Genomic DNA, 19670 nt, shown 5'->3' with positions numbered 1-19670 from the left:
TTTCCCTAGAAGTGTCATATGACATTTGCACAGAAATTAAGCTGTCATATGGGTAAAACCACTCACGCACTGCCATACCCAAACCAGCACAGGTATGTTCCCTTTTCTCTTTGATCGCATACCTCTCTCTATAATAGATCCAAAAATCTGATGTTATCTTTGCTAGATACACATTACTGTAATTGTCTTATCTAGGAAAACCAACTTTTTGAAGATAATACTTTCTACTTCTTACTTCTTATAATTCCAGGCAGATTTTCACAAAGTCTCAGCATGCTAAAGAAGTAATTCTGCATTCAGCACCAAGAGCAAGTAAGGAGAGCACCTGAAAATACTTCAACCAGCAAAAAGATAACACAAGATTAATATTACAGGAGGGGGGCAGGGGAGAGAGTTGTTTGCAAGGCTCTATCTCTTCTGTAAAGTATTTGTATCACACTTGGAATGAGATGACCTGAATGAAGTAAATATAGGCTGTTTAGTTCAGTCAAACTCAAGGTCATCCGTATATAAATTCTTTGAATAGTCTTTAAATAATTTCATTCACATGCGTTAAAGTCTAGTGAGACAGTCCAATGTATTAAAGAGGTGTCTCCAAAAAAAGCTCACAGATAGAGGTCAAGCAAAAGAATCATGTTTGATGCAACTATTGGTTTATAGTTTGCCAAAGCACTGCCCAGTTTTCTCTCTGCTGGAACATTTCGAAACATTGGACATGCTTATTTGTAAAGTAAATAAAGAAAAAAATCTTGACTTCCTTTTGGAGACTACTCTTGTTAACCACGTGACCCCCAAGTCAACAGAGCTGTCAGCCTCAGCAGCCTGAAATCATAGGACCAGACTTTAAGCCTAGTTTACAGAAAATAATTACTACATCTTGGCTCATGAAATAGTTGCAATGAACAAATGCCTCCAATTAATTATTCTTATGTTATGCAATTGACAGAAAGATGATGATTGGACAGGTCTCGAAATTGAATTTCCCTCCGATTTGTGCGGAGGAAATCCCCACAACCATGGCTGAATCTTGCACACCCAGAACAATGTGAAGCCTGTCCCTGCTGCAGCTTCTAAAATACACAGGTAGGATGAAAGAGAGAAACAATGTAAACAAGCTATCTGGCCTGTCTAGACTTTTGGCCCCACAGTTTTCACCCTTACTGCACTTTTGATTTTTAAAGAATATATTAAAGTTGTAACATAGAGGTACTGTCAGGTGACCAAATGCTTGCTCCCTTTACTTAAAAATACTGGGTTTTGGGTTTTTTATGATGCTGAAGCCAGTGACAGGAGCAGGGGAACCAACACCCCTTTATCCGTATCTGTTAACGTTTGGAAAACCAGGGAGTTACAACTGCAAAACCTAGATGCCTGGCTAACCAAGGGACATTTGAACTCCTAAAGCTGAGAGAACCGAGGTGATTCACTGCTGACACAGACATCACAACAACAGCTGATCAAGATTCCTCTTTTTCCAGCTCTGACCTTCTTGCATCAAACTTTTTGCCTTGGACTTGAGATGAAAAAAATAGTTAGCCCTGTAAAGGAACGCTTACATGGTTGTTTGGGGGGGGGTTTGGTTTTGTTTTTTAAGCCTTCTGCAAATGCATGTTTATCAGACATACTATGACAACAGAAATGAAACCTGTATGAGAAATTCTGTATCAAGCAAGCCATTCAGAATACAGCATTGAGACAGCTGCATAGAGATAAACATTAACAGAAATTCACAGAAGCTTTAGAAGAGCTTATAAAAGTTTTAGTCTGCCTTTCTACAGACAAAAATTTGAAGTCTCCATTGTTCCTTTTATAGCTACTGATGTTCCCCTCTATAGCCACTGAAATGGTTCTTCATGCCTCACTAGTGGACAGAAAATAATTCATTGCCTTCTCAACTGCTTTCAGTAGAGCAATGAAATAGCAGCAATGTACAGAACTTTTAAAGATGTTAAAATATGGTACAATCAATCAAATTACCTAAACTTGAATTATGTATCATTTACTCTTCAGAAGTAGCATGTTAACATGCTCTAAGTAAATTCAAGTTTGCCCCAACACCTCAAAAAAAGAATTTGGGGTTCTTTGTGGTTTGGTAAAAGCACTATCTATCGTTTGATTCTTGCCCAGAGAACTCCACACAAGCAAATAATTTAGACTGGAAGAATCAAGTCATCCTGGCAGGACTGAGGTTACGGACCTACGTTGTTGTGCCCTGCCTGCATCCATAGAGCATTCTCAACTTCCCAATATTCTTGCAGTGTACTTTGGGGTAGATTAGCTGGCCTGAGAACAAGACAGAATTGCCAACCTAGCTGTAATGGTTTCTGGCAGTTTCTATTCTGTACATTCGTAACAGTGCTGCACTCTAGAGTCTTTTCCAGAGCAGCAGAATACAGTGCCAACATCCCTCAAGTAAGTGCTCAGCACAAGCTTAGGAACTGATTTATACAAGGTGGCTTTATTCCCCCACAAATGGCCACCCCAGGGGGCACTTGTGCGTTTTCTACATGAATACAGCTCTGGAAGTGCGTCCTACTGTCTGTGCTTTAAGCACAGGACCTCTTGGCTTTGGTCTTGGTGAAACAATGTGTATTAGAAGGTTCAGTCTGCCATTGGAGATGAGGAAAGTAAAGTAAATTTTTGGCTCAGATGTGAGTCATGAATGTAAGTTGCGCAATGCTGTGGCTCAGCCTGCAGCATTCTGAGCACCAGCTCAAGAAAAGCCATCCCTTCTACAGCACAGTGATGAGAAATAACAGCGTCAATTGTGCTGTTACTGCTGATTTCAGCAGAAGCATCAAGTATTTAATTGACTTATAGCTGACTCATTGACTCCCTGGACACTTCAGGCCAAGGCTGCTGAGTGACACCTCATTTTTACGGTAGGTCAAGGAGGTACTGAATGCAGATGATCGAATTCCAGTCTCTCTCACATCTACCTCCCAGAAGTCACATACTAAATTGGGTTCAGAAAACCAGAAAACTATTGGGTCTTTTTAAGAGCAAAAACATCAGTTGCTTTTCCAGGGCATTTAAATATGCACTACATAACTAGCAATAGAGAAACCTGCAAATAGAAGGGGAGATTAGAGAGGTACATAGATTACACTGAACTGGTGAGGCAGACCAAAGCTGAAAACAGGATTTAAGGCAACGGAGTCAAGAAACTGTTGGGATAATATCACAGTATTAATCTCATAAATGAAGCTTAATGTAAGAGGATAAAAAAAACAGATGCTTCACCAGTAGACATCACTGCAGTATAAACGAATTAATGTAAAGAGAGTTAGCAACATGCTTGAGTTACGGACTGTATTCAAAGAGACAAAACATTATGATTTTTTTTCAGAACGGCAGTTATCAAGTTTGTTTACAGCTATTAAAAAATCCTAAATATTTCAGTTAGTACTAATGAATTGCTAAAATGCATTTAATGTCAGCAAACATACAACACCTGCATGACAAAACTGTTTTGTTGGGTTTTTCCCCAAACATTCTCTACACAACATAGTGCCTAAGAGCCAGCTGCTTTCAAAAGCATCAGAATATTTTGCCAGGACTAAAGAGTACATGAAGTCCATGGAGGTTCTGGAAATCTTCAAGAGAATTACAAGAACCATACTCCTGACCATAAAGGTCATCTAACACCTTCACCAGTAGACTCCAGTCTCAGAAATGTGCTCTTCTCATGGATGAAAAAAAAGTACTGCACAAATTTGTCAAAATGAAGGACCCCAGCATGTAAATAAGAGATAGAAGAGCCCTTTAAAAAAACAATAAAAAGAGCCCCCTACTATTGGTATTTGTAGGTGAGTGTTTTGAGAATGCACAAGTTAGGAGAATGTGAAGCAAGTTGGGTTTTTTTTCTGGTGGTGGTTGTTTTGTTTTTAAAGAAGAAAAAAAAAAGGAACCTTTCAGGCAAGGTAAGTCATAAAAATATGAGAGCTCCTGTAGTCTCACAGCCTCTTTAAAAAAGTTCAATGAATGGATCAGTACAGGAAGTCTGACACCCAGCTGGTTCTTCACTGGAAAGCACGATTTTTTAAAAGTTATGAATAAAAACCCTACAGTAGCTGTTTTGGAACAAGACTAACAACATGCTTATTCCATTCTTTCACATTCTGAACATCAGCACTGTTTAGGTTCATGTTTGCACAGAATTTATCTACGTGGAAATGCAGCAAATCACCCATTCAGCTGACATTTAAAGTCTCTCAATGTCATCTGAGAGCAAGTATTTTATACAGCTTTGAAATATCAAGACTCTACAGGGAAGGAGTATTAAAAAAGAATGAGATTTAAGGACTCAAACTGATGACACTTCATGGTCTCAAGTCATAGCAATGTACAGGAATATACTTATGCCTGTTAAGATTAGAAAAATTATTTCTCAGAGGACAAAAATGAATACAAAGCAAGGAGAATCAACAGATAAAGTATAATTCTATTGCCCCTGTCTTCTCAACTCAACCTAATTCCATGTCAAAAGCAGACACTGGTACCTGATTGCAGTAGTCAGAAGTATGAATTCAGAAATCAAGAATTTATCTGACTGTGAAAAATGAAGGTACAAATCCCAGCTGTAAGAATTAATATATGCTTTTCCCAGCATTCAAGAGCCAAGTGACTAAAAGATACACAATTAATTCCATGAGACCATTCACATGTGTCTCACTGTGACTGAAAGAAACAATTCTGTACAGGAGGACCAGTAGCATTTAACAGTCTGCATTTGCCTTATATTCCTAGTAGCTGGAGATACAAGCAAAACTGGTGCCCATCTCAGTTGTTATTGCAGCACGATTGTGCTTGCTCCCAAGTCCTACCCATGGGGGACGATATCATAACACTATCTAGAAGCAAGTTTGCAACAGAATGAGAATGGCTCAAAAACAGAACAAAAGATTTACTTTGCTGGAAGTGGTACAGTTTAGGGGAAAACACAACAACAAAAACACCAACAAAACAAAACACACACCACTCCCCCCAAGCAAACAGAAAAAACCCCAACAAAAGCAAAACCTCCTAAAACCAAAAACATAAACCCACCAGATGTTCCACATAATCACTGACAAGCTGGGGACAAGCAAAGGTTAGGAAAAGGATGAAAAATATGAGAGTAAAACTATCACTAGTAAACTAATCAGATAAAAGCACTTTGGAATGCTACTTGTAAGAGCTCAGACATCACTAACAGAAGGGAAAACAATCTCTAACCTCCCTTCTGGAATGCTACTAATTTTTGTGACACTGAATATTAACACTTATTCTATAAAGTTGTACAGAGCTGTCATGCTCATAATCCCAATTTCTGTCAATTTACCTCACCAACTGTAAAAAAGCAGAGTTGCCAGCTGCATACACCTAACCAGAGCAATATATCACCAGATTCAGCTGATAATAGACCTGGGTGACATATTTAAATGGATTTTTTTTTAAAATGGACTTCTAACAGCAATTTCAACTCTATGATATTTCCTTCCTTTGGTTATAAAACGTCAGGTTGTCATTGTTTAAGGTGAAAACAGTAGTTTCAACCCAAAACCTAATAAAGTAGCACTGCATCTCCTATTATCAACATTCCCACCAGGAAAGTTTTGCTAATGAAAGCACCAACAGGGTTGTTTGTGGGTTTTTTTGTTTGTTTGGGTTTTGTTGTCGTTGTGTGTTTTTGCATATTTGATTTTTGACAAAGCAAAGCTGACTAGCTGGGGAGGGGTATATTGTTTTTTGGGTGGGCAGAGAATGGTGAAGAGGAAATAATTTCAAAAATGGCTCATCTCTCCAAGAGTTGGGCTTTTTATCCATAATTTATTCTATTATCTCTCCATTCAGGAAAGTTAGGCTGGCTGACCTATACATTCTCTTTTCCCCACATCATGTTACACATACAGTCATCGCTCTTCCCAAATTTCCCCTGTTCTTGGAAATAAATTCTAACAGCTAAAAGATTGCACAGATTCAATAGTGATTTTCATCACACAATATGAATTCAATCATGTCTGGCTTATATAAATATTTTTTAGCCATTGTTCCCATCTGTGCTTCTCTTTCCTTGCGGCAATTAATTGTGTGAAGCAACAAGTCACGTAAACTGGTTATTGAAGGCTAAAGGAAGAATCAGCCATTACTTCAGCCCAGAGCCACTCAGCACTCATGATCCTTGTCTGTTGTCTTTCTCATTTCCAGTCTATTTTTAGAATCTTTTATTGCCATCTCTTAAGTCCCTTGCCAGTCGTCATAACTCATTTTGCACCTTGGCCTTTCTGCTCTTATCCCAACACGCTTCCACTATTTCATCTGTATTAGTCTCTTACAGTGCTTATCTTCCTGTACAATCAGGATCATTGCCTGCCCTTTCCAGCAGTGAGTAACTTTCTTAATATTATCTTCCCAGGAGACTACACATCAGCTTCCCAAACCTGCCAAAATCCCTTTTTTGAAGCCCATTATTCTCATACTGCTACTGTTCTTTCTTTATGTAGGACTGTGAACCCTGTCATTTAACAAATGTCTTCACCTAACACTGCTACCCTCCCTCAGTCAGTCCTAAAATCATGCAGCTGTGAACAAAGAAAAATGATAAAATTTGGTTTATTAGTAAATTGTTTAACTTGACCTGCACCTAGTATTACCTATTGTACCATAATATTAAATCCACTGCCTGACTGATATAATTATAAAGAGTAATAAAATGTAATATTTAGTGTTTGAATATGGTAGAATAGTGTTTGACTTGATAGTAGCAATCCTTCAATGTAACAACATATTTACACAGATTACAGTCCACAGGCATCCACCTCCCCAGCCTCTCAACACCTCTCATCATGCAACTGCAAACAGTAAGGAAAAAGAGCAACATTTTCAGCAGAAGTAACAAGTGAGATGTAAGACACATTTTGTTTAATTTGTGGTCCAGTTCCATAAAAACTATGAACACTGCTGAAGACACAGGCAGAACTAATGCTGAGTTTTCATCAGAGATTGAAGAGCATAGCCTGTATTCCAATACTTCTTTTTAATGATGAAAACAGTGGGATTTTTCTGTTTATATGCAGCTTTGGCAGAAACAAATGGGAGTCTCGCCTTCCCTAGGCAGGTGGTACTGGCGCAATCAATTTTTTGCACTGATTTTCTTGTATCTGCTCCAATTTATCTTTCTCTTTTGTGAGGTTCGCTTTTGCACTGATTTCTTATTCCATTCTCCACATTTCTCACTTCAACGACCTCCCTCCTGTACAACTCATTTCATGAGGAAATTCAGGCTATAAGTTCGAAAGGAAGATATCTACAATGCCATTCAAGTGTTTGCAAAGAAAAACAGGTGAACAAAGGGTGTATGCAAAAGAAAAACTGCAACGAGAGAAGTTTGTATTTCACATGACCATTCTTTGGGGAACTTGGTAGACATTTGTCATTTAACACTTAAAAATTATACCAAATCTACTCCACTTTTGCCTCTCTGATCTTTTATTCTTCATTAAAAAAGGGCTTTAAGAGATAAGAGTCAACAAGTCTGACTTGAAAAACGTTAGCTAGTTCAAATTAAATATAGAAAAACCCTATTGCATTGAATTCAGAGAATAAGAAAGAATAGTTCACATTTTTGTAACTTTTAACCACATATTATCATTTTAAGAAGAAAAGACCCACCTCAGTTCAATTCACTTTTGAATATAAGCACTAGTGAATCCCAGTAAAACACTCCTCCAATGTTTCAATTTTTTATTTTTTACACCCCATAAAACTCTCAGATGTACCACATCCTACTGGTCTTCTGTTCAAGAAATCAAAGCTACTCTGAGAACAATCTCCTGCTTTAACATTCTGTAACTTGTATTTCTTAAACACTGTCAGATAACTGCTGCTTGATCAGAGGGTGCTCTTGAGAATCAAGAGATCCTGGCCTCACAGTCAGTTCCTACCTAATCCTAAGAAAGGAGTCAATGAGGGCACTATCCGTCAAGGCTGCTGAATCACCCAGTTCCAAAACAGTCCTTAAAGTGCTTGAGTATGTCAACAGGTTGAAAGTTATTTGTCCCGAAATACCTACAAGCCTGATCAATGGAGTACTCTGATGGCCAAGTCAGTGTTATAGCTAATTCGATCTCACAACTTTTCCTGAGGGGACAGACACATCTATCCCCTCTTCCTACATGCGCAGTGTTCCCTTTCATCCAGACACTGGCTCTCACCTCGACATTGGGGTCTGGCTCACAGAAAAGCAGTGTTTTCCTTATGAGGTTAGTTTTAGGCCAGTCTAGCTCTTAATGTAAGAGAGGAGTGTCATGGTACTCAACAGACTTATCTCAAGTGGAAGCTTAGTTTTTGGCATGGACTTTAAACACCTCCTGCCACTGAAAACTAGGTTAATATTTTCTATAAAGTCTGGGGATTTCTGCATTCACACAGAACCTCAACTCTCACCCTAAGGTAGGTTAATTAGGGAAGAAAGGACCTGCTGATCTCTCCTCCTTAATACGCAGATATTGCCAAAAACTCAATTAGTTTAAATTAGCAGAAGACATTATTTATTATTAATCAAATGGATTATTTATCAATCAAGTTCTGCACAAGACTGGAGCAAAGATTTCATTCAGATGTTAGTCAGCTCCCTTCACCAAAAGCTGCACCCAAGCAGGACGTTACGATGCTTTACAAAGCCCAGTAATAAAAAGGCAGCCATTAGCCTTCATTTCTCAAATCAGCTCTTGCTGGCTGGTATCTCGCACAATTCACTTAATTCATTCTGAAAAGCAGCAAGTAATAAGCCATCCTGACACGTATTTATTGGGTGCTCTTCACAGTACAAGTGCTGTTAAATTGTTTCCTATGCACGAAACTTTTTACTGTCAGTATTTTCAGGATGCAAACCTGAAGGTCCTTCAGCTCTAAAAACTCCAAGTCTGTACAATGTATATTAAATGTACCTTGCGATATAGTCTTAGTGTGATATAAGGTAAACTTTGGTAGAAAGAATTGCTGCAAACTAGAGCATAGGACACGTATTCTCACAGTATTTTAAGCTTTTTAAAAAACAGAACCATTTGGAAATAGGGCTTTTTAAAAATTATTATGAATATAAATAATTGCACATAGCATCAAATAAAGAACAAAGCGTGTTAAGAGGTGGATTGGAATAATTTCTTTGGCTTGTATAACTTGCAGCATTAGCTATTCTCATAATAGGAAAACAACAGCATTTTTATATAGAACACTGCATCCTCCTTTTTTGCACTTGCTGGACCGTGCAGGAATAGCAATGAGCATCCATCGGCAAGCCCAGCTCCATCCTGCCCAAAAGTCAGGTCTGGAACAAGAGTTCATTCACCTTGATCATTCAGGGGATCAGTCATAGATGCATCTAGTACTAGCTACTGGAAATTAAAAAGAAAAAAAAAATTATTTCCTGTGAAAAGGCAGTTCCTCAATACCTTAAGCTGCAGCAAATGTCCTGGTCAGTGGCTGGGATATTGAGGAAGAAGTATACTTCTCCTCTCTTCCATCTCCTGCCAGCATGCTACAGGAAAGCCAGACAACAGGCACACTAATACAAAACCTCCCAAGCCCCGCAGCTGCCAGGCCATGGGAAAAGCAGGGCCTTTTAACAACATGCCGTGCTGAGAGTCACTGACAGCCAGTAACACTGTCTTCCCAGTACCTCCCAGCAGGCATGGCTACGTAAGAAGCAGATAAGTTTTCATTACGATCACTGAGGATACTAGGGTGTTTACAAGAGACTTGCATTTATAACATTTCATTTTGGATGGGTGAGGATGGTACATTTTAAAAGTTTATTTGCAAGTTTAATGAATTTGATAAAAGTTATTAACTGTACCTTGATTTCATTAGCTGTTCAAATCTTCCTGTTGCAACAGAGGCTAGGAGCCCCATGCAGAGACCATGAGGTCCCCCATTGGAAAGATTAGCATAACAAGTTGGTTTTTGATTCTTTATTACTAGACTGAGCAAGTGACTTTTCATACATAGCTTGAATGGTGAAAGTTATTTTCTTGCTTGGACCCTTAATCTGCTCAGAATTATGCCTCTATTCAAGGATGTGACTGACAGGATGCCAGAGGTCTCAAAGACCAGCACACGACTCTTCCACAGTCTCCATAGACGCGTGCAATGCTGCAGGCAGGAACCTTCAGTGCACCAGTTTGAAATGGCATTATTACCTGGTCAAACCAATCCAAAAGTTACTTTGATCTTAAAATCGAATACTGCTGCAGGCAATGACAGATATCAGGGGAGGATCACAGCTACATCACAGTCAGCAGATTTTAGCCCAACATACCTATATAGAACTACGTGAATCCACTAAGTCTGCTACAAATTTCTTCATATATAATTCATTCTGCACCTGTAATGGAATTACTTCCACAGTTAAGCTGCTTCAGATGTGCAGCCAATACTAAATAGCCTGGCTATTTGCAGTCTTTTTGTTTTTCTTAAATATATCTTTGAGCTGACTTGAATCTAAATCCGAAGTCTTGTATGAAGGCTTATCGGCAATATTTGTGACATTCTCTTAAAAACTTTAAATCCATAAACAAATTTCTGAATTACAGTGGAAACAAACATAGCATCATCTGTGATGGATAGTGTCATTACAATATTTCACACTTGTAAAGAAAGGAAAAAAGGAGAGCCTTTATTCACTTCTCAACCTGAGCAAATTATGAAATATTAAAAAAAGATATCATCCTTATTTCTATTACTGTCATTATGAAATTTTGTCTTCGAATACAGATTATGCTTAATTCAAACAAGAAGAAATACTTCCTAAACACTTCTTGGGAAGAAACCATCAGGGAAGTTGGCTGAAGTTTTAACTCATTCAAAATCTGGTAGGTGAGAGAATAGCACTAAAGCAAACATTCCCATGTAGTCATGACTAAAAGTAAAAAACAAACAAACAAACAGCAACTACAAAACAAAACCACAAACCAAACAAAAAACCACAAAGATTTGATAATATGTAAACACGGTGCTTATTCATGGACTAATGGAAAACACATGAAACAATAAAACAAAACCAAAACTGTGAAGTAGTTAACTATGAAACCAGAGCTCTAAAAGTAATGCGACTGGAATCTGCTGAGATAGCACCAAGTTCGCCTTCAATGCCATATCAACCTCTCCCTCTCAAACTACAGCTTGTGGGGAGAAGATTCCTATTAAGTGAACTGAGTAAGTTTGCTGCAATTTGAAATCCTGAGCAAATCAGTCTCCTGGCTCTCCAACCACCCACCCAAGAGCCACACTGTACTCTTGCACCCCGCGTGGCTCCAAGGAGAGCAGTCTACGGTAGGTGGGAAATGGAGGTCACTCAACTTGCATTTCTCTTCCTTAATTGATGTAAGAGAAAGTTGGTTCTTAATGTACAGCAAACAAATTAAAAACCATCAATACTCATTACAATTAAGCATTGCATCTTACCTGCCAAGTGGCATGAGATAGGTTTTCCTATAAAGCCTTCTTACCAAATGAATTCTGTGCAGGGGCACGGTAGCGCTAATACAAAATCATTAAAAGAAATGTCTCCAGCAGACAGTTTTCTTGGCTTTCTCACATTATATTACTGAAAATTCAACAAGAAGCAAGGGCAAAAATCAATGAACTAATGAATTTAGAAATGAAACACACACATATGTTGATATGAAGTTTAAGTTACAAAGAAGAGATGAGGCTTTGCCATTTCAAACTCAAGAATGGAGAATAATGAGGAAGTTAAATATTCGTTCATACTTTACCTGGAAGATATCAACGAAGACAATTTTGTACACAGAGGACTTGAAACTGAGCATAAATTTAAGCCATTCTTTAGTTATGACAGGGTCTTCTCCATTAAAGTGTAGACACTAGCACCTAGATTTTTCATTTCCCTAGCCTCCTCCTTCAACATCTCAAACTGAAATATCTATTTTATAATTCTAACAGCATTAACATTTCATGCAATTGTAATATTGATACTGAAAATGGAAAACCTTAGTATTGTGCAAGCTGAAAAACTCTGAGGATCTGATGCAGTATTTTCACTGTGATATAACACTGCAGCAAACAAGGTAGAAAAAAGCATAATCATTTGTGATGATCCTCCTGAAATCAGGATGAAAAACCAAAAAAAAAAAAAAAAAAGGCTCCTGTTTGGGATTCTGTCCCATGCTGTTGCTGCTCTCATCAGAAAAAAAAATGCCAACTTTAATTCCTACACAGAAAACAGAATGGAGAAGTCTGCATTACTCTGCTTCCATGCATAAAAGCTAGTTGATTTAAGCTGAAAAAATGTTTTTACACAAAATACTTCAGAAGGGAGAGTAAAGGTAGCTTACCTTAATTGTTTTATAGTTCACTAGGACTTCTAAATCACCTGGAAACAACTGTCGGCCTATAGAACCTGCATTTCCCTCCTGAACATGGAGCAACAAACTTGCTTCCAGAGGGTAAGCCACCTGCATAAAAACTGCTTCACAGAATTTTACTTGGCATGGGCAGGTTTGGGGTTTTTTCTGTGTGTGTTGATTTCGTTGTTGTTTAAGAAACACATAGGGGAGCCTTCTGATCTCCGTAATGCATTGTTTAATATTAGTGTAACACCAGAGCAGGGGAAAGATGCATGTTAGTAAAGTTGCATCATGACAACTACTTGCATAGACTATTTCTTTGCCTGGCTTCTGTGTGCCTTTTCAAGCTTACAGCCCTTCATCCTCCTTGGTCCCTTACGCAACTTCCTTCTTTACTTTCTAAGACACAGCATCATTACAGCATACTCCATCATTTAGAGCCCACATGACTTCCACTTTGGTTGGCTGGAATACCTATACCAGTTTACATACAGTTCCACTGGAAAGAGGAGTGAAAACCAGAAGGATTGCCAGTAAGTGCATTTCTAGCCCAGGCTAATCTGCATCCCAGTAAGTAGTATAATTGTGCTACATTATGAAATGGAAGATGTTTGTGATAGGAGATGGTCAAGATGGAAGCGAATCAGTAGCCTGTTGATCGCTTTATTTATCAGTATTAGAGGCTAAAAGCAGTGAGAATACCAAGGGGCATTGCTGTGGGTAAGTGGAAAATAAGAGTCCCTTGCAACACACGGCTTGCTGAGAGAAAGGCTTAGCAAATGCTAACCATGAGATTTCCAGTCATTATTTTCCTGATAAATAAAGGGACCTGTGCATAATCTTGTTTAAAAATAAAGTTTTGCATGGAAGACCTAGGCTGCTCATACCATTATCTCTCTTTTCCAGTAAGTCCTAAACTAAGGGCAACGTCCCCTGTCATGAAGGGCAGTGAGGAGCAGCCCAGAGCCTCTCATGTCTCAATTCTACTCTTCTGTTTGTGTCGGCAGCCCACTCTGCTGCCAGACATCAGTTTGTTGAGGCTTCTCGTAGGCTGGAGAATGTTCCTGGCTCCTGCTTAGCATTTATGTCCTCTCCTCCAGTAGTTTGATGCCAAAAGGTATGTCCTCTGTGCAACCCTGTAGCTTAGGGACAGGAGGGCAAAGAGGGAGCTGTGCGCACAGCACATTCACCTTTTAAAACAAACTCTTACCAGCTTTTACCAAATCCACATTTATTTCATCATAGCTCCCCCTCGAATACCTCAAGACAGTAGCTTCAAACACTACTTCGCCGAGTCCTTGTAAACACATCAGTGTTTTTGGCTCCCAGTCCCAGAGCAGCTTCAGCTCAAGAAGCTCAGATTATAAGGCTACATTTTGTTATCTATTTTGTTGAAGCTACAGTTTTAACACCAGCTGGTTTTTCAAAACTTGTTTAGCTACTTGGGTCAGTCAATGCAAACTGTTCTAAGAGGTTTAAGGCTGCTAACAAAAGCCAGTATTTGCAAAGGAAGAAGCATTTTTTTACTAGACTCAATTATATTATTGCTGAAGTGGAATTCAGTTTAGCTTAATCCTCTGCATTTACAGTTCTCTGTTAATTCCAAACACCATGAAATAAAAGGGTTTTTAATGTTAGCTGGCTTATAAGAAGATGTTTTAGAGCCACATACAATTTTCTGATTTCTGAGCCACAAGTCCATATATATTTTTTTAGTTCTTTATAGTTATTGCATAGAGTTCAGAATTCAGGGCACAGGATCAGAGGTCTTGGACAGTTGCTTCCCTTTGTCCTCTTGCAAACAACTATTGCAAGTTAACTCAGATTTTGCTTCTTGGTTTGCTCAACACAAGGCATTCCGTTGGCAACATTGGCAGGTTCAATTCCTAAAGAGGAATGGATCAGCTTCCAAGTGCTATTTGTGTATACAGTACTAGTAGTGAAGTTTGCTTTGAATTTATCTGACTGCCAACTACTCAGTGCTTTATATATGCACTAATACTACATACAGGTATTTGTTACCAAGAGGTTACCATCAAAATTTATCATAAAGAGCATGCTAATATAATATATATTTAACTTGCTTAGAGATATCTTTTTATAAGGTAGGATGGGGGACGAAAACATGGACTACATTACAGCACTACTGCAGCCTCACAAAGGGGTATCAATGGGAATAGACAAGATACTGACTGCAGAAGTATACACAGATAAAAGCAAGAAAACCCATGGGGAACTCAATTTACACAAGATCAATTAAAGTATTTCAAAGGTCCAGATGTTAAAGTTCCAGTCCAATTTGGTAAAGAAAAGTTGAAGAATTAAGCTAAAATTACAAATACTTACAGAAATAAAAATCATTAACAGGAAGACTTAACCAGAACAATGCCACACAGCCTCCTTCAAAAATTCACTTTGTACTGATTTTCTGCTTCCCAAGTGAATTCCAAGTCAGACTCTAAGGAGTGAACTGTTGGTTCGATGCAAGAAGGTAACTGGACCCCTCCAGCAGTTCAGTATACAGACAGGTACTGACTTATTCAAGTTGTCCATAACTAATGCCTTGTGGTGGGGTTACAAAGTGTGATAAATAAAATAAGGAACTAGACTGTCTAAAAACAAGGGATGTTCTACCTTAAAGAGGGTGTCAGAAATGGACCCTTGGAAAGTAATTGCTTTTAAATAGAATATAACATTTTGGAAACAGATGTTATAGTGGTTTTATGCATACTTGTTTGATCTGAAGTGCACATTGGGAACCTCTAGGATGATAAAGGGTGCTCAAACTGGAAGAACAGCCAGAGTTTAGTTATTTATAGCCTCGTTTATTTCATTGCTTTCAGAACTAACATGTTTCATCTTAACTTTAGCCCAGAGAGGACTATTTGACACAAACAAGTTGAGCAAGTTGCCATTTTTGCATTATGCAAGGAGGGAAAAAAAATGCTTTTTTTTTTTCTTGGGCTATTTCTCAGGTTTGAGTTTTATTCTCATTTTGTCAATTAACTGATAAAGGGTAGAATGGGTATAAATTATAGTGAAACAACTGGAGGAGAAAGAGGTGAAAAGAAAGTAATAAATGGAAAAGGTACAGTTAAGTACTTCAGCACACTGGAAGGAAACATTTTGGCTTACAGCAAACCAGGATTTACTGCATACCTCATAAAGTGGCGATAAGTGGCAGGCAATCAAAGACACTTTTGGCCACTTCATACAGCTTAATGTACCCTGGCTAGAAGGCAAAGAATAGAGATTTGACTAAACTTCATCTCTGCCAGATGAAAGCTCTAAGCTGCCCTTGAAAGCAGCACTGGTGAAGTTCATGAGCAAGGACAAAGAATCCAATACCTAGACGTGTTTTGCTCAACAGGAACATCTCCTGTGTGCTATTCTGCAGATTTCCTCCATGTCCATGAGCTGGGTATCTAAAAAGCAACAATAAGGGCTGCAAATCTGAACTTTATGATATACTACCACTAGGAAAACCACATGCCAAACTCTATTCCACAATCATTTCTTAAGAGGTAAAGAGTGTTTATGGTAGTTTGTTCTTTAATAAAGTAAGCACTTAGAGGCCTTGTAGCCACATCAGAATATTTAGTGTTCCTTGAAGTGTACCAGAATTTTTTTTTTCATTTCATACTAGAGAACAAAGGCTTTATTAAAAATAAAACCCCCAAACTCCTACATATAAAGAATGTCCTGCCCAGCATGAGCACTGCTCACTGCATCCTCTTCTGCAGTTCCTCATGGGGCTTCTGGGACTATTTTCAGCTAATTTGGAACATTTAAACTGATCCGAATGGTCATGAATTTACCACAAGAAATTTGCTATAATTTTATCATTTTAAAGTGCAGTTCACCAGTTTATTTCATCTTAGGAAATACTGTTCTTCAGTCAGCAGCATGGACCAACTCTAGAGAACATATTTTTTTGAAACACAATGTTGGGTTTTGTTTTATTTTCTTCAGGGTCAGCCTTCACTGGATTCTTCGTGTGGCATTAAGTGCATAAATTATTTTCATGTTACCATGAAAATGTGTATGGTTTTTAAAAATCTACTTGATCTATCTCTACATGGAGACAGTCAGACATTTCAGTCAAACAGAAGCCTGAAAGAACCAGAATCATGTTCACAATAAACTCCTCTGAAATATCTTAGGAAAAGAAAGAATAATATAAGATATTTAAGAAACACTCTGCAGTTTAGACAAATTAAATTATTTACCTAAAGAGAGACCAGTTTTTCAAACTTTGCCTAACATCTGTCCCTTAGGACCTCTAACAGTGGACAAAGGATATTAAAATACTTCCAGGGGATGAAGACTTAAAGAAATTACACTGCCCTTTTCAAACATAAACCCAAGATTCTTGTACTTCATAAATATATATACTTATCAAACATATCATGCTTTTCCTGGGATAGTGTTTACAAAACCTCACCACCTGGAAATGGCAAGTTAATTTTGCCAAGCGTAGTGTTTCTTTCTAGCAGGACATCAAGTACCAAAATAATAAGGTCAGATCTTGAAATGCTGCACAGAGTGGTACCATTTCCTATGTGCTGGATACTGGACCACAGTTTTTTAATTTAGAGCCTGTTGCTTGACAGATCAATGCTCCAATATTCATGTTGCTCCCAAACAGAAGAAAAGTGCACCTCCAGTAAGCATCTGCATGTCTATAGATCCATGATATCAAGTGTTTATTGCTGGATGATACTACATTATAAACTCTGTTGCCGCTTTAAGTGCAGTTGTCATGAAGGACACCACCAGAAAACACATAACCCAAGAATAAGTTCATGATTACCAACAAACCTCTCAAATAAGTTTTAAGGACTAGTCTGTATTCAGATTATTTTCCTTAGCACAGAAAAATGTTAACTATTAGGTCATTCTCAGATAACATTATTTTTATAAGAACATAATCTTCAACTAGCTAAAGGCTGCTTTTAGCTGGGCTGAAGGAGATACTATGAGCATGCTAGAAATGCCAGGTTTTACCACTAGGCCTGTTTGTTTCTACAGCTATTGACCAGTCATTTTACAAAATTTCTCACAGCTATTATTTATGTAAAACACTGCAAATACACAGAGCATTTTTCTTGGAAAGCAGATCAAAAACACAGGAAAGCCACACTGCATGTCAAATTCCTTCTTGGACTAACTTCTCTGAAGGTAACAAGCTCACGTACAGAATCAGTTGTTTGCCAAGCCACAGTCATTTTAAAAAAAAAAAAAAAAAAGTAAACCTCTCACATAGAGGTCCTGAGCAGTAAAGCTCACTATAGATTCTAAGACAACTTGGTCAAAAAACTTATCCTGAACATTGGTTATCATTCAAGTGGTGTGGGGGTTGTGGCTTACTGTAGTTGCCATAGATGATACTTCTGTCCCTGGTACTGAGTCACTAAATGCAAAGCAAGTATTTCTGCATAATAGAGAAAGACGGCCTTTCATAAAATTATCTTTCTTCCTGTTTCTGATTCCTTGTAAAGGGATTTACCCCTCAACTTGTAAAATTCAATAGGATTTAGAAAGCCAGTGTCAAAATAAGCAAGTCCTGAAATGAATTTTCTCAATCTTTACAGTTTTATGCCTGACAAGGCACTTTTGGTATATCAACTATAAGCAAACCAATAGAAACCACAAGAAGAACTTTTGCTTGAGATTTTGGTCTATAGAAGCTGACCCAGAGCCTCATCCTTGCAAGTGAAGATTACTATGAAACAACAGGTTGTTTATTCTGTTACCTGAGGTTATCCAACCTGCAGATGATGTACTATGGAAAATCCAAACCAAACCATAACAGAAGCCCTCCAACTCCCGCCTTGCTTACACTCCATCTAATTTTTATACCTACAATGCAGACACCTACTTTTGTCACACACCGAGTGCCTAGCAAAGCCGGGTAAGTCTGAAGATAGACTCAAACAATGAAGCTCCTACAAAAGCATTTAAAAAATGCTAAATTAGGCTTTGTAAGACTGGAAGCATACTGAGTGTCTCTGAAAAAACAGATAGACAGAAGCTTCGAGCAGGCTCCATCTCTCCATATCCCATCCTTACTATGCAGAATTACTTCCTACAGATCTACATTATCACATCCATGTCACCCCTTACGATCTGATTTGCTGTACTCCATCAGAAGCCGTTCTTGGTTTGAATAACAATTCCTTGCTTGTGCTATTAGCTGCATGACAGTTAGACACAATAATATTTAATAAGCATTTAAGGCTTAATTTCCCTCTTCCCCAACTTTCTAAAAGAACCCAGAGATTGTTAAAAGTAATCTTAGCTGTGCTCCCTTTTTCTTGCTTTTACAAAGTTTATTTGCATACTATAGGTTGTCAAATAAATTTGTCTAATATTGTAATTTCTTCCTCTTACAAAGACAAATGAACAACTTGTTTATCACAGCTGCCTTCACAAGACAGTCTGTGGTCTTGATGTTTTACCTCTCCATGAGATACTGTGAGTATGTTCAGCTTGTAATGGTGATTCTGCAGAACTAGTGCTCATAATGCAAATGGCTCTCCTGTTTTCCTACTTTTATGAGAAGACAGAAATCTCACAACAAGCAGAATTATTTCTAAGATTAACACAGGGCACAGCACGAGGTATTACCCCATAAATTCAAATGCCAGCCCCTGATGCAAACAGCACTTCTTTCAGTTTCTGAAGGAGTGATTAGCATCGCTACAATTGCACAAAGTGAGACCTTTTGAAAGCTGAAAGGACCCTAGTTATCACAGCTCACCATGCTGCCAGTCACAATCACTGCAGCATTCCGAGTAACCACATCTGCAGTATGGATTACATTTATACAATGCTTTTATTCATTGAATCTCAAATTGCTTCTCATGAAACAAGTGATAAAATTCCTTTCAGGGCATCAAAATAAACACACAATCCAACAACTGCGGAGCTTGCAAACATTTTCAGAGCCAAACTCCCTGACATTTATGAGTTTTCCTAAAACACATAACCTAAAGAACTGCTACTCCCCACATGCATGATTTAAAAAAACAACCCAAAAACATCATAACAAACAGACTTTAAGTAGGAAAGCGAGAAGTCCATTTCACTTTTTATGCCTTTGTCCTTACTTAGTTCCCCCCTGGTTTTATGTTTGGAAATGCTTTTTTCAATTTTGTCGGCCTCCTCTTAGACTGAACCCAGATGGTTCTTACTCAGTTTTTATCAAGTCAGCTGCGGTTTTACTACTTCAAAGTGGTATGACAAGAGCCATATTTTATAGTATTAGGCTAAGCATTTTGATATAGGACATCTCATGCTTATTGCCCTGAAGTTAAC

This window comes from Cariama cristata, unplaced genomic scaffold (genome assembly GCF_000690535.1).
Source record: "Cariama cristata isolate BGI_N322 unplaced genomic scaffold, ASM69053v1 scaffold3320, whole genome shotgun sequence".
NCBI classification, from domain to species: Eukaryota; Metazoa; Chordata; class Aves; order Cariamiformes; family Cariamidae; genus Cariama; species Cariama cristata.
This window is presented reverse-complemented; position numbering follows the sequence as displayed.